We start from the raw sequence: 16,781 nt of genomic DNA on the forward strand, positions 1-16,781 counted from the left end.
ATCTCTCAAATTTTATGTGGAATTTTGGGAGAAAAGGTCCAAGAATCATTTATTTATTATGTTAATCAACATGTATTACAAAGTACTAGTCACTTTTTGCCTTGTAGGATTGTAAAGTTGTTAGGGAAATACTGAAACATGCACAAGCACCTTGTGTTTAGAGGTTATATAGACTATCAATGTGTACTATTTCCAATAGTACACTAATACATTTTTAGTATTCAAAATTTTTTTAACTCTTGAAAGCCAGTCTTTATTTAAGTCTTTTATCAAAAGGTATTTGGTTAATTACTTTCTTCTATGTAAACTATCTAAAAGTCTACTGGTCATTGTTTATTTTAATGTATGAATAATATATGCTACCATATAATGTGGTGTAGGTACGGTACATAACTTATTATTAGTTTGTAGTACACTAACCAGAATTTTCAACAATTTCATTCTATATTTTTAAGTTACAGACAGTATATCTTCAGCTGAAAGAAGGAAGTTCTTCTTTATTTTATTTTCCATTGCTATTTATCTCGATGGTCCAGGATTCAGAATAGCAAAAAATCTGACTCCTGTATGAATGCTCTGTTTACATGTTATGTACTAATTATAAGGGAATCTTCAAATAGAAATTGATTTTGTTTTGCTTTGTATTTTTAAAGGAATACAATTAAATTAATCTTTTTAAAATGTTTTAATTTTTTAGAATAATTTCGACAGAATTTCTTTATACTTATTCTCTGACACATCCTTTAAACGTTAACTATGAAAATGGAAAACAGATGATTTACAAAAGCTCATTTAAATAAGCGATTAGTTTTGTCCTTGTTAATAGGCAACAAAGTTAAGTAATATATGTTTATGTTTTTGTCACGTAGTCATATTCTAGTGAAGAGGTTTATAAAGGTTACTTAAGAGGGAAAGGCCAGGAGAAAGAAAGATGGTGTTGTATGTTGTTTTAACTCTGTATCCTTTCTTTGGATATTTTAAAGTTGCCCATGTACAACTCTCTCCTATAGGTGACTCGAAGGGGAAGAAATAGGTAATAGCTGTGTGGAAAATAAGGATAAAATAATAGTATATAATAAATAAGTTACCTTTAATATTGGTGATATTGGAATAAAAATATTTTTAAAAAACCTCTAAGTACAGAAATATAAAAGTATTTTCCTATGGTTTGGATTTAAAAAAAAACCAACATAGTTTGTTTATATCAAAATTTATAGATGAATGGTGGAAATAAGATACTGTTCTTTGGATTTAATTTTTAAAATTCATTTAATCTTGACTGAACTATTTCAACTTACAGGCTGTTACTTCTTCTTAATCCATGGCATCTTTCTCTAAAGCTCTAGGGACATTCTCTAGGAACCTGTGGGAATCTCCAGGTGAGGTATTCAGAGTTTGTCCGCCAAGGTTGCTGACATGTGTGTCAGAGTAGTCTTTGGATGACCAGGCTGTGTGTGCTTGGGTTTACATGTTAAATTGTGAGAGACTCGCAGAGGCTATGGACAGCATTGCACACCTCTTCTCGGTATGCACAATGGACTGTCCATAAACATTCTCTCTTCTCCTTTCCTTATCAGTACAGCCTTAAGGGTGCCAGGGTGTATTTTCCTTCATGTCCAAAGGTTCGTCCATAGGTCTTAAGATAGCTAAGAATAAATTCATTTATCTGTCAGTTAGTCATTGTTATATCAGTCTTATCTAAAGATGAAAAAAAATAGAAAATCAGAGAATGTGTGTTTGAGAGGTTTCTGGTGTTCCTTCTGCCTCGTCTGAGAGTATTCTGTGTCTCTTTTTAGTACGGGATGCATTCATAGCATCTAGTACTTTCATAACACTAGTCACATGTAATTATTTCCCTGCCAGACTGTCAGCACCAGAAAGGAGCTGTCTAGATAACTGCCTAGCCCAGTGGTGTGGCTTCTCAGCAGTGTTAATTTCCTTGCTTGTAACCCTTGCCAAGGTAAGGTAGGAAGAGGCATTGGACCATGACAGGAAGTCAGATCTTTTGCTTTAAAACCTAATCATCTTATTCTGTTTTCTAAGTAGGTAAATACTTCTCAAACTTTAATGGTAAATCAAGGTACTCAGTTACAACTAAGTCTGAGCACAGAAGTGCCTTTCCATCTTTATCAAATATCTTAAGCTGCTGAAGGTTTTAGTGGAGTTACTATGAAGAATGTATATGTAGTCATTAGGTTTCATCCTGTATTTGACTGGTGAGCTACTCCCTAAGATAAAAGTTGCACAGTTTCAGTCACACATTAAAAGTTTTGGGCTTTGGGGTCATGACTCTTTTTACTTAGAAGTCTGGCAATCCTAAACACTGTAGTTTACCACTCGCTCTATGTTTCAGTTCTGCTGCTTTTTATTTGAAGTGTCTTTTTAAAGACATTTTTAATTTATGTTTCTCATTCATCTTTTTTAAAATAATAGCAATTTTGTTGATTTTTTGGTCACATCACATGGCATGTGGAGTGTGGGTTTTTTGTTCCCCAACCAAGGATAGAAGCTGCCCCTGCTGCAGTGGAAGCCCAGAGTCTTACTGGGGCTGCCAGGGAAGTCCCTCTCATTCATCTGTTTTTGTTTTTGTTTTTTCTTTGCAATTTATTTATCTAAGGACTTGGTTCATTTACTCTGTGGCTTCTTATAGTCTGCCTTTGTGATTGCATCCCTGTGGTGTGCCTTATCCTGATGCTCATTTCTTTGCATCTCATGGAGGCTACTAGAGATCTCTTCAAGAAAATTAGACATACCAAGGGAACATTTCATGCAAAGATGGGCACAATAAAGGACAGAAATGGTATGAACCTAACAAAAGTAGAAGATATTGAAAAGAGGTGGCAAGAATACAAAGAAGAACTATACAAAAAAGATCTTCATGACTCAGATAACCAAGATGATGTGATCACTCATCTAGAGCCAGACATCCTGGAATGTGAAGTCAAGTGGGCCTTAGGAAGCATCACTGTGAACAAAAGTAGTGGAAGTGATGAAATTCCAGTTGAGCTATTTCAAATCCTAAAAGATGATGCTGTGAAAATGCTGGCACTTATTATGCCAGCAAATTTGGAAAATTCAGCAGTGGCCACAGGACTGGAAAAGGTCAGTTTTCATTCCAATCCCAAAGAAAGGCAATGCCAAAGAATATTTAAACTACCGCACAGTTGTACTCATCTCACACGCTAACAAAGTAATGCTTAAAATTCTCTGAGACAGTACGTGAACTGTGAAATTCCAGATGTTCAAGCTGGATTTATAAAAGCCAGAGGACCCAGAGATCAAATTGCCAGCAATCCGTTGGATCATTGAAAAAGCAAGAGAGTTCCAGAAAAACATCTACTTCTGCTTTATTGACCACGCCAAAGCATTTGTGTGGATCACAACAAACTGGAAAATTCTTCAAGAGATGGGAATGCCAGACCACCTGACCTGCCTCCTGAGAAATCTGTATGCAGGTCAAGAAGCAACAGTTAGAACCTGACATGGAACAACGGACTAGTTCCAAATCGGGAAAGGAGTACGTCAAGGCTGTATATAGTCACCCTGCTTATTTAATTTATATGCAGAGAACATCATGCGAAATGCTGGGCTGGGTGATGCACAAGCTGGGATCAAGATTGCTGGGAGAAATATCAATAACCTCAGATATGCAGATGACACCACCCTTATGGCAGAAAGTGAAGAAGAACTTCACTTTCTTGATAAGCCTCTTGATGAAAGTGAAAGAGGAGAGTGAAAAAGCTGCCTTAAAACTCAACATTCAGAAAACTAAGATCATGGCATCTGGTCCCATCACTTCATGGCAAATAGATAAGGAAACAATGAAAATAGTGAGAGACTTTGTTTTGGGGGGCTCCAAAATCACTGCAGATAGTGACTGCAGCCATGAAATGAAAAGACACTTGTTCCTTGGAAGAAAAGCTATGACCAACCTAGACAGCATATTAAAAATCAGAGACATCATTTTGCCAACAAAGGTCCCTCTAGTCAAAGCTGTGGTTTTTCTAGTAGTCATGTATGGATGTGAGTTGGACTATAAAGAAAGCTGAGCCGAGAAGAATTGATCCTTTTGAACTGTGGTGTTGGAGAAGACCTGAGAGTCCCTTGGACTGCAAGAAGATCCAACCAGTCAATCCTAAAGGAAATCAGCCCTGAATATTCATTGGAAGGACTGGTGCTAAAGCTCCAATACTTTGATACCTGATGTGAAGAACTGATTCATTAGAAAAGACTCTGATGCTGGGAAAGACTGAAAGCAGGAAGAGAGGGGGATGACAGAGGATGAGGTGGTTGGATGGCATCACTGACTCGATGGACATGAGTCTGAGCAAGCTCTGGGAGTTGATGATGGACAGGGAAGCCTGGCATGCTGCAGTCCATGGGGTTGCAAAGAGTTGGACACGACTGAGTGACTGAACTGAGCTGAGTAGTGAATCCTAGCAGTGTAAGACTTCCTCATAGGTGGTAATGTGTTTCATTTGGCAAGGTTAGTACTCAGCCTGTTGTACAGTGGCTAGATTCAGTAATTCATTAAGGATTGTGAAATAGTGATAATCTGTCAAATAGTTTATCTTTTATTTTTCAACTGAAACACTTCCATAAGAACATAAACTTCCTATCATGTAGGGTGTGGTTACCAATTTGGTATGGTTCACATCGAAAAGGTAGAACAACTGATTCTTTTAACTAGCGGTTTTCAAAATAGCATCCTCCAGTGGCGACCAAATAGTTCTTTCTGGTGTATTTCAGTCTGTTTCTGTTATAATCCCTATTGATGCTTAACTTCCCTTCTTTGACCAGTTGGAGCCTCTTCGTGATGTCTTTTGAAGTTCCTGTCTGCTTTCTGATATGACAGGATTTTTTCGGGCTCACCTAGGGCACACCGTGCCCCAAGCCTGGATCCACTGATTTCTCCAGGGGACGCTGGTTTCTTACAGTTAGAAATTGTGTCTCAAGAGCATTTTCTGGCCCTCAGTGTGCTTGTTGCTACCAGGTTGGTCTCTGTCTCTAGGCCTTTAAGTGGACCAGCTAGGAAATACATATAGTTGTAATGAATTCATACTGATATTTCCCCCTTGAATTTATGGCTACTGGTTTTTACTGAGCTATCTAAAATCTTTGCCTTCTTTCTTACACAGTAAGAGTCATGATTCTTAAGGACACTATGGGTGGTGCATTTTAGATGTCATATAGTTAACTCAGTCGTTCTCTCCAGCTATGTCCCAGGCTGTCTGAGAATACCATCACCGGTGCTGGAACTGACAGCACATCTCATGGAAACCAGACAAGCTGTTTTAGCCTCTCTGAACAACTGTACTGATTCTAAACTGTCACAGAATGTAGCGATTACATGTCATACTTTGTACTTAGAGCTGGCATTTAGTCTTACTTCTCCAAGTGTTTGTTTCATGCTTACCACTGACATCTGAAGTTCATTCTCTAGTAGAGTCTTTAAAGAAAATTTTTTCACTTCCCCACTCTGCAGTTTTACTGAGATACAATTGGCATTGATCCATGTTGTTACAAAATGATGGAATTGCCTTCTTTTTATGACTGAATAATATTCCATTGTACATGTATACCATGTTTTATTGATCAGTTTGTCTCTTGATGGACCCTTAGGTTGTTCCCATGTCTTGGTTGTTGTAAATAATGCTGCTGAGAACACGAGGGTACAGAAGTCTTAAGATAGTGATTTCATTTTCTTCTGATAAGTACTCAGGAGTGGGATTGCTGGATCATATGGTAATTTCTGTTTTTACTTTTTTGAGGAAGCTTGTTACTATTTTTAACTTAAAAATTGTACAACTGACCCTTGAACAGCGTGGATTGAACTGTACAGGTTCACTTATCCCCTGTGCCATGGCGCTGCATGCTTCAGGGTTGCCTGAATCCAGAAGTGGAGCTGCACACAGAGGGCTGACTGTAAAGAGGGACGCAGGTCTTGGACTACATTGGGCTGTGGTGGGCTCTGACCCCTATAGGTTCAAGGGTCAATTGTATATATATATATCATTTGTGGACTTTTATTATCTTGTTTACTTGTTGTTTTGGGGGGCTTTTTCTTATACTCTGTTGGTTTCTTTTCCTGTCTTCTATATTTGTAATTTTCAGGTTGGGCAGTTGTGAATAAAGCTGCTATACAGTTTTGGTTTTTTTCATATTTTCTTTCTTTATGACTTATACTGACCACATTTTTTGCTACATACTGACTCTTGTGTGCCTTCTAGTTTGGACTTCTTCTGAAGTGAATTTTTTCATTTACTTCTCATGTTTACATCATTTCTGAGTTTTCTAATTCTGACATATCTTTCCTGTATCTTATATAATTTTCTTAATGTCTTTTCATGTGTTTAAATAGTAGTTATAGTCTGATCTGTGTTGTGGGCACCTGTCTTGGGCATGCTTCCACTTTAGGGATGTTCTGTTCCTTCAGCCACAGTCCTGTCATGTGAAATCACTTTTCCTGAACTTGTGTCAAAGGAAGGTGGTTGCAAACAGTTTTTGGAGGTATGGCTCTAAAGCATCTTCTGTCATTTTTATGAAGTGCTAAAAATAATGTCTCACATTTACCATGATCTCCTGCTTCTGTACCTTTTGCCAGAACCACAATTTCTTTTGTGCCCATTGTCCTTACATTGGAGATCTTTATGACCAGACTTCAGTAGGGTTTGATACTTTTATTGTTAGCAGTTTCTCTACACTGTAGAGTTCTGTACTAGAAGGGAGCTTTGGCTGATGGTGAGTGTTCACAAGTTTCTCTGCTCCAGCCCCATAAGAACTTTACCATGAGCTCGTGAATTACCATCAGTTACCTGCAAATAGAGGTGTGTAAACCCTGTCCAATGTCCACTGCTGTTCTCGATTTGGCCCTCTTTGCTCTCCAGTGACTGCTTGTTAGCTGTTTTATCTGCCTGTTCTCAGTGCTGTGTCATGTCCCTCTGCCTCCTCCTGCACAGGTGTCAGTACCAAGTGCAGTTCCAGCTTTTGGAGGCTTGTCCTCCCCTACTGGACTTTGGGATTCATGAGAATTCTTGTCACTTGTTTTCCAAGGGTTAGGTCATCAACTTGTTTTTTGCTAACGCTTCCTGTGACTTTGTCGAGGAGGTTGGGAGACATTAAAACCATGTTACTTCTTGCCATCTTCCCAGCTCACAGCATCGAGTCATTTTTCTAAAAAGAAAAATAATTGCTAAAGGCACTGGGTATTTTCTGAAGTCCTAAAGCAGAGCTGAAAGCAATAAAAATTCGTTCTAGCAGAGGCAGATTCAAGCAGTATTTTTCATTTTTGTATATGACACTAGAACATACAGAATCTACAGCAGTATCATCTTCAGAATATCATTAAAATGTTACATTTGTGTTGAAATTTGAAAAGAAATTTTATGAGTAGAAGTTTCATATCCTCAAAGTTAATTGAACAAATAGGTACTAATAACAACTTCTATAACAAAGTAGGGTTTGTTTGTGTTGCAAATGTTTCTTCTATGTAATCTGATGATATCTAACTTCAGGGTTCATGGCAGTAGCGTTTTGTTAGTTGTCAGTACACCTCCCTTGGAAAGAGTCCTGAGTCTTTTTAATACTACCTTTTACTTTCTTTTTTTCTAATTGCTAGTTTTCTGTTCAGATAAGTAGAAAAGGTACTATAAATTACAGAGCCACTGTTGAGATTTATAGGCTTCCCTGATAGCTCAGTTGGTAAAGAATCTACCTGCAATAAAGGAGACCCTGGTTCGATTCCTGGGTTGGAAAGATTCGCTGGAGAAGGGATAGGCTACCCACTCCACTATTCTTGGGCTTCCCTTGTGGCTCAGCTGGTAAAGAATCTCCCTGCAACACGGGAGACCTGGGTTTAATCCCTGGGCTGGGAAGATCCCCTGGAGAAGGGAAGGGCTACCCACTCCAGTATTCTGGCCTGGAGAATTCCATGCACTGTAGTCCATGGGGTCGCAAAAAATCAGGCACAACTGAGTGACTTTCACTTTCACTTTATTGAATATTTCAAGTATTTAAAAAATATCACTAAGAGAAACTTCTTTGAAAATTTCTGTTATTTGGGGATGGATGTTTTTGTGTTTCTTTGTTTGTTTTAATTAAAAAAATTATTTGTTTTGGCTGCACTAGATCTTCGCTCCTTCGAGGGCTTTTCAGTAGTTGTGGAGAGCAGAGGCTACTCTCTGTGGTACCTGGCCTTCTCGCTGCAGAATCTTCTCTTGTTGCAAAACATGGACTCTAGAGCTTACAGGCTTCAGTACCTGTGGTTCCTGGGCTCTGTAGGGCAGGCTCAGGAGTTGTGGCACACAGGCTTAGTTGCTCGATGGCATGTGGGATCTTCTGAATGAGGGATTGAACCCATGTCTCTTGTATTGGCAGGTAGATTCTTTACCACTGAACCACCAGGGAGTCCTGGGGATGGAAAATATTTTTACAGAATGAGTCAAATCTGAAATCAAAATACATGTATAGGGTAAAGTTTGATTGTTTAAAATTAATTGTTAACTTGTGCCTCTGATTTAAAAGCTCATGTTTATAAATGTGATTTAATAATGGTATAAACTTCCATTCTTACTTGAAAAGTAAATAAGCACAAATAAATTTTGGCCTGTCCATAAAAACACTTTATGTTTTTAGAAGATAAAAGATGTTTTGTGATGTTTAATCATAAGATGAAAACAAATGAGTTGTTTTATCTTAAAAAAGAATTACATGAGTCAGTTTAGATGAACATAAGCATAGACAAGAGTAGCTATAATGCTAAATTATAAGTAGTACATATGAATTCGTCAGTTTTATGAAATTTGGCTAGGTGTCATGAAATTAAAGCTGTGAAATATTTGATTGCAGCACTTATATAAAACAATTGTTTATAAAATATTTTTATGTTTGTACTACATCATGATGTTTTTAGCCCTTGTTTTACAGTTTTTAAATAAATGAGCAAAGAGATAAAGAAGCATATGACATCAAAACCAGTAACAGAAATGAAATTTAAACTTTGAATCCCTAAGATTTCCAGTATGATTCATAATTCATTGCCTTATTATTTTTAAAATGTCTCCTATATTTTAATACCCAATAAAAATAAGTTACATGTCATTTTTTCCTCTTTAATCCAAATTATTCATATCTAATTTAGATGATTATAATACAACATTAGACTTTCATAAGTATTCTAAATAATAGTTATAAGATAAAGACATATTTTTGAAAGAAGTATGGGTTTTATTACAGTCTCTGCCAGTATTATTAGCTAACATTATTGGTGTCATTGGGAGAGATCAAATTATTTTTTCTTGTCTTGGAAAAAGCAGTTGAAGTCTCATTTCCTTTCTGTCTTGAGCAACTTTGATTTTGTGTTTCTAGAGGTGACCACATTTGTGACTAGCATGCTTATTAGACTGACATTGGATCGGTTGACTTAGTCCCATTCAAGTTAATGTTTCAGATTAGGGCATCAATTAATTACATGTATTGCTTACTTTAGGGTCAAACCCCAATTAGAAAATGTGACCTCTGACCTCTTGTGACATGTTTGGCATTGAAATTTGAGTTCTCCTGGAGTTCTTCTTATCACTACAGACAGACATAAATCCAGATTGTAAGTCTTCTTCATGTGTAGGTTGTCTTTGAAGTTGCAACTAGGTACCCATTAATTATTTTTTTTACTATAGTTCAGTTTTATGAAACCTATGATTTCTAGGAACTATTTGTCTTATCCCTGTCAATTTCTATTCCCTCAGTAGATTTATTGTAGGATAGGAAAGTGGCCATTGCCGAAGTTACGATAAAGTTAATTTTAAAAAACTTAACAGTTAATGTTATGTTGTATATGTACTCCCAAGAATTCTTCATTCTCATTTCAATCTGTGTTGATTTATTCTTTTTTACACACTGTCTTATGGTAGTAGGTTGACAGGTACAGTTTACCACTGTTACCATTGTTATTTTATTTTATATAACAGCCTTACAGAAGAGTTACTGGTTCTGAAGAGCCATAACCACAGTCCCACAGTGAGTGTTGTCCAGCATGCCACATTCCTGGGGCACTCACTTTGGCTGGGATTGTTGTCCACGTGCTTTCATATGTTTCATGTTTCTCTGCGGTTCTATGATGGAATCATACAGACAAGGCACAGAAAAGTACCATTAAAGAGTAAAAGAATATGGGGAGGGAGGTGGGGGGGGATTGGGACGGAGGGACACATGTATACTTGTGGCTGATTCATGTAAATGTATGGCAAAACCACCTCAATATTATAAAGTATTTAGCTTCCAATTAAAATATAATAAAAGAATAGTACCAAATAATGGAAAAGGTATCCTAGACAGAATGCAGCTCTGCCCCATGTGAGTGGAATGTTTAATTAATAGTATGACAGGCCTTTCCCGGAGAAGGCAATAGCACCCCACTCCAGTACTCTTGCCTGGAAAATTCCATGGGCGGAGGAGCCTGGTAGGCTGCAGTCCATGGGGTCGCTAAGAGTTGGACACGACTGAGCGACTTCACTTTCACTTTTCACTTTCATGCATCGGAGAAGGAAATAGCAACCCACTCCAGTGTTCTTGCCTGGAGAATCCCAGGGAAGGGGGAGCCTGGTGGGCTGCCATCTCTGGGGTGGCACAGAATCGGACACGACTGAAGAGACTTAGCAGCAGCAGTAGCAGCAGGCCTTTCCTGGGAGAGAGTGAAGGCAAAAGGAGGAGGGGACAGCAGAGGATGAGATGGTTAGATAGCATCATTGACTCAATGGACATGAATTCTGAGCAAACTCCAGGAGATAGTTAAGGACAGGGGAGCCTGGCCTGCTGTAGTCCATGGGGTCAGAAAGGATTTGGACATGGCAGGGACTGAACAACAATGACAGGCCTTAATTGAAGGGGGAGGAGGTAGTGCTGGGTCACTGAGAGAGAATCAGGAAGGCCTTAGGAGGATATGGGATTAATTGAGCCTTGCAAGTTGAATGGGACTTGGTGAGGCAGAGGGGAGTCGAAACAGAGGGACTGTAGAGTCTTAGGAAATGAAAAGTCCAAAAGGCCAAACTAGGAAGACCTCTAATGCCAGTATTGAGATTTTTATCCTGTGGCTAGAGGGGATGAGAAATGTGTTTGGAATACTCTAGACTGGGTAGACTGAATGGTCCTGTAAAATGTCTGTCTTCTTTACCTGGCCTGGTTTTTAACCTGTGTAATTTCCTGCCTGTGCAGTGGCAGCTGGTTCCTAATTGGGTCTGGCCTTCTCCTGGTCTTGCTGGTCTATTTCTTCTTTCCATCAGTGGTGTCAGAGATGTTTTTCAAAAACACCATCTTATCAAATGTTCCACAATTGACAGTCTTCTGTTGCCCATGCTTTCCAGTCCTTGTGCACGGTATCAGTACCTGACCTTCCTCATCTGCATCACCTCCTGCTGCTTCCCACTTAGATCGGCCTGCATTCCTGGGCTCTGGAGGATCTGTTATGTTCTGTGCTCTGCCGGGTTAGACTTCTGGTTCAAGGTGGTAGAGTAGAAGGACGTGCACTCATCTCCTCCTGTGAGAGCACCAAAATCACAACCAGCTATTGAACAACCATCAACAGGAGGACACTGGAACCTGGGTGCTTCCCAGCCTGGGGACCTGACAAAGGGATTGGGAATCCACAGGGAATCTGACCTTGAAGCCCAGCAGGATTTGACTACAAGACTTCCACAGGATTGGGGGTAACAGAGACTGCAGACTTGGAGGGCACAAAAAAGACCTGTGTGCACCAAGACTCATGAGGAAAGGAGCAGTGAATCTATAGGAAACTGAACCAAAACTGCTAGTGTTGGAAGGTCTCCTGTGGAGGTATGGATCAGCAGGGGCTGACTGCAGGACTGAGGAACTGGCAGCAGCTGTCTGGGAACGTCCCCTTTGGCATAAACACTGCTAACTTGACCATGCAGCCTGTAGGGCTGGGTCGCCTCAGACCAAAAAACTACCCATGAGGGAGTGCAAAACCACCCATCAGCAGATAATTGGATTAAAGCTTTACTGAGTAAGGCCCTGCCTCCCAGTTCAGTTCATTTCAGTCACTCAGTTGTGTCCGACTCTTTGTGACCCCGTGGACTGCAGCACACCAGACTTCTCTGTCTATCACAAACTCCTGGAGCTTACTCAAACTCATGTCCATTGAGTTGGGGATGCCGTCCAACCATCTCATCCTCTGTTGTCTCCTTCTCCTCCCACTTTCAATCTTTTCCAGCATCATGGTCTTTTCCAGTGAGTCAGTTCTTCCCATCAGGTGGCCAGAATATTGGAGCTTCAGCATCAGTCCTTCCAATGAATATTCAGGGCTGATTTCCTTTAGGATTGACTGGTTTGATCTCCTTGCAGTCCAAGGGACTCTCAAGAGTCTTCTCCAACACCACAGTTCAAAAGCATCAATTTTTCAGTGCTCAGCTTTCTTTATAGCCCACTAGAGCAAGATCCATTTTTTCCTGTCACCAGGGATTTTTTCCCATCACCTATTTTTTCCCATCAGGGAGCTTACACAAGCTTTTTAGCCTCCTCCATCAGTAGACAGACAGAAGAAGCAAGAACCACAATTCCACAGCAACTAAAAACCAAATTACAGAAAGTTATCTTCATGACCTAGAGCCAGACATCCTGGAATGTGAAGTCAAGTGGGCCTTAGAAAGCATCACTACAAACAAAGCTAGTGGAGGTGATGGAATTCCAGTTGAGCTATTGCAAATCCTGAAAGATGATGTTGTGAAAGTGCTGCACTCAATATGCCAGCAAATTTGGAAAACTCAGCCACAGGACTGGAAAAGGTCAGTTTTCATTCCAATCCCAAAGAAAGGCAATGCCAAAGAATGCTCAAACTACCGCACAATTGCACTCATCTCACATGCTAGTAAAGTAATGCTCAAAATTCTCTAAGCTAGGCTTCAGCAATATGTGAACCGTGAACTTCCAGTTGTTCAAGCTGGTTTTCGAAAAGGCAGAGGAACAAGAGATCAAATTGCCAACATCTGCTGGATCATGTAAAAAACAAGAGAGTTCCAGAAAAACATCTATTTCTGCTTTATTGACTATGCCAAAGCCTTTGACTGTGGATCACAGTAAACTGGAAAATTCTGAAAGAGATGGGAATATCAGACCACCTGATCTGCCTCTTGAGAAATCTGTATGCAGGTCAGGAAGCGACAGTTAGAACTGGACATGGAACAACAGACTGGTTCCAAATAGGAAAAGGAGTATGTCAAGGCTGTATATTGTTACCCTGCTTATTTAACTTATATGCAGAGTACATCATGAGAAATGCTGGGCTGGAAGAAGCACAAGCTGGAATCAAGACTGCCGGGAGAAATATCAATAACCTCAGATATGCAGATGACCAGAGAAGGCAATGGCACCCTACTCCAGTACTCTTGCCTGGAAAATCCCATGGACGGAGGAGCCTGGTAGGCTGCAGTCCATGGGGTCGCTAAGAGTCGGACACGACTGAGCGTCTTCACTTTCACTTTTCACTTTCATGCATTGGAGAAGGAAATGGCAACCCACTCCAGTGTTCTTGCCTGGAGAATCCCAGGGACAGGGGAGCCTAGTAGGCTGCCGTCTATGGGGTCACACAAAGTGGGACACGACTGAAGTGACTTAGCATAGCATAGCATAGCATGCAGATGACACCACCCTTAGGGCAGAAAGTGAAGAGGAACTAAAAAGCCTCTTGATGAAGGTGAAACTGGAAAGTGAAAAAGTTGGCTTAAAACTCAACATTCAGAAAACAAAGATCATGGCATCTGGTCCCATCACTTCATGGGAAATAGATGTGGAAACAGTGTCAGACTTTATTTTTGGGGGCTCCAAAATCACTGCAGATGGTGACTGCAGCCATGAAATTAAAAGATGCTTACTCCTTGGAAGAAAAGTTATGACCAACCTAGATAGCATACTGAGAAGCAGAGACATTACTTTGCTGACAAAGGTCTGTCTAGACAAGGCTCTGGTTTTTCCTGTGGTCATGTATGGATGTGAGAGTTGGCCTGTAAAGAAAGCTGAGCGCAGAAGAACTAATGCTTTTGAACTGTGGTTTTGGAGAAGACTCCTGAGAGTCCCTTGGACTGCAAGGAGATCCAACCAGTCCATTCTGAAGGAGATCAGCCCTGAGATTTCTTTGGAAGGAATGATGCTAAAGCTGAAACTCCAGTACTTTGGCCACCTCATGTGAAGAGTTGACTCATTGGAAAAGACTCTCATGCTGGGAGGGATTGGGGGCAGGAGGAGAAGGGGACGACAGAGGATGAAATGGCTGGATGGCATCACTGACTCGATGGACGTGAGTCTGAGTGAACTCCGGGAGTTGGTGATGGACAGGGAGGCCTGGCGTGCTGCAATTCATGGGGTCGCAAAGAGTCAGACATGACTGAGCGACTGAACTGAACTGAACTGAATCATCATGAAAGAGCACACAGTTAGGTCCCAGATGAAGGGACAAAATAAAACCCCATAAAAACAACTAAATGAGATGGAGATAGGCAACCTTGCAGAAAAAGAATTCAGAATAATGATAGTGAAGATGATCCAGGATCTCTGGAAAAGAATGGAGGCGAAGATTGAGAAGATGCAAGAAATGTTTACCAAAGACCTATAAGAACTAAAGAACAAGCAAGCAGATGAATAATACACTGGAATGAATTCATAACAGGATAACTGAGGTAGAAGAATGGATAAATGACCTGAGGACAGAATGGTGGAAATCACTGCTGCAGGACAGAATATAGAAAAAAGAATGAAAAGAGATGAAGACAGTCTAAGAGACCTCTGGGACAGCATTAAACACAGGAACATTTGCATTATAGGGGTCCCAGAAGAAGAGAGAAAGGACCTGAGAAAATATTTGAAGAGATAATAGCTGAAAACTTCCCTAACATGGGAAAGGAAGTAATCAACCAAGTCCAGGAAGCACAGAGTCCCAGAAGGAACAAAACCAAGGGGGAACACACTGAGACACATGGTAATCAAACTGACAAAAATTAAAGACAGAGATAAAATAGTAAAAGCAACAAAGGAATAACGACAAATAACATACAACGGAACTCCCATCAGGCTATCAGGTGATTTCTCAACAGGAACTCTACAAGCCAGAAGAGAATGGCATGACATATTTCAAGTGATGAAAGGGAAAAACCTACAACCAAGAATACTCTACCCAGCAAGACTCTCCTTCAGATTTGATAGAGAACTCAAAAACTTTCCAGACAAGCAAAAGTTAAAAGAATTTGGCAGCACCAAAACAGATTTCCAACAAATGCTAAAGGAACTCTAGGCAGAAAACAAGATAAGGAAAAACCCCACTTATAGAAAATAAACCCAAAACAATTAAGAAAATGGTAATAGTATCATACATATCAATAATTACCTTAAATGGATTAAATGCACCAACCAAAAGACAAAGACTGGCTGAGCAGATGAAAACGTGCACATATGCAGTTCCACTGACCACATCAGTCTGCTTGACCCCACAAATTATATGTGATTATTTTATATTCTTAGGTTAATCATGTTCCCATTATGGCTTGCAATTATAATTATCTTTTATTTTTGTCTATTCATTGTGAAAAATTGATAAACATCTTTTACTGTTGTGATTATGTAACTATTATTAATTTAATACCATAGTATCGTGATTTGTCAGCAGAAAAATTATAGAAATCTGTATCACTGAAACTACCATTTAATAGAAAAACCTGTAATCACTTTTTAAAATCCAGATGCATATCAGAATTATCTTGGAATTTTTTGAAAATTACAAATGCCCAGGTACTGCTTTTATTTTTGCCAGAGCTCCAGATATGTCTTTTTTTTTTTCCATTCATCCAAGAAATGTTTCTTATGAACAGCCATATTTAAAAACAGCTGGACTACTTGAGGATCTTTTACTTTTATCCAGTTTGTTTTACTTTTTCTATTTCATATTCAGTGCTTCCATTTCATTTAATGTTTTCTAATTTCTCCATCTCTCTTTTTTTTATGTTCTTTCCTAAGCCTTTATCAGTGTAGTAGAAGAGCTTTTGTATACATACATATAAATAATATGTATAACAGATATATTTTAGAAAACTTATAAATTTTTGCCTAATTAAAAATGTATGGCATTTTGATTCCACTTCGATTCATAGTTTGACAGTATGAATTTTAAATATATTTGTGTAGGATATGATTAATACAAATTAGTTATATATAAATCTATTTAAATTATTAATGACACCATTCAAGATGCTCCTATTCTCATTTTTTCTGCACTTGATAAAATATTCTCAGAGTAATGTTAATATATCTCACTATGATTATATATTTTTTGTCTTTTCCCTTATATTTCTCCTGAGTTTTGCTTTTTTTTGGTCTTTGTTTCTTTGTTGTTAAGGTGCCTAATGGTTTATGATGTTTATCTTCTTTGTGAATGGTACCTTTTATCATTAAAAATAATCATCTTTGTTTCATTTTTTTAAAAAGATCTTGTTAAGGATGTAGAAAAAGTTGTAATTATGCAGTTTTTCAAAGTTCATCAGGAAAAATTATATTACTTACAATTGTAATGGTATTCACTCTCCTCTAATCTAAATTACATCTTTTTTGGGTGTTAGTTCTAAAAGGTCTTGTAGGTCTTCATAGAACCGTTCAACTTCAGCTTCTTCAGCGTTACTGGTTAGGGCATAGGCTTGGATTACCGTAATATTGAATGGTTTGCCTTGGAAACGAACAGAGATCATTCTGTCGTTTTTGAGATTGCATCCAAGTACTGCATTTCGGACTCT

The 16,781-nt window shown here is 39.0% G+C and overlaps 1 protein-coding gene across 50 annotated transcripts in view; it reads left to right on the forward strand.

Annotated features, from left to right (window-relative positions):
- ZMYND11 (zinc finger MYND-type containing 11) overlaps positions 1–16,781 on the forward strand; it is a 74,743-nt gene that overhangs the window by 15,332 nt on the left and 42,630 nt on the right. For 3 of the 50 annotated variants that reach the window (XM_086333532.1, XM_086333531.1, XM_086333561.1), the window contains one exon: positions 5,623–5,745. The exons of the other annotated variants lie outside the window; for them this stretch is intronic. The gene's annotated coding sequence lies outside the window, so the exon portion shown is untranslated. Of the gene's footprint in view, positions 1–5,622; positions 5,746–16,781 lie in introns of those variants that run through there. 50 annotated transcript variants of the gene reach the window in all.

The sequence above is a fragment of the Bos grunniens genome, chromosome 13 (assembly GCF_055505025.1).
Source record: "Bos grunniens cultivar Pamir isolate PY7600 chromosome 13, Bosgru_T2T1.0, whole genome shotgun sequence".
In the NCBI taxonomy this organism is placed as follows: Eukaryota; Metazoa; Chordata; class Mammalia; order Artiodactyla; family Bovidae; genus Bos; species Bos grunniens.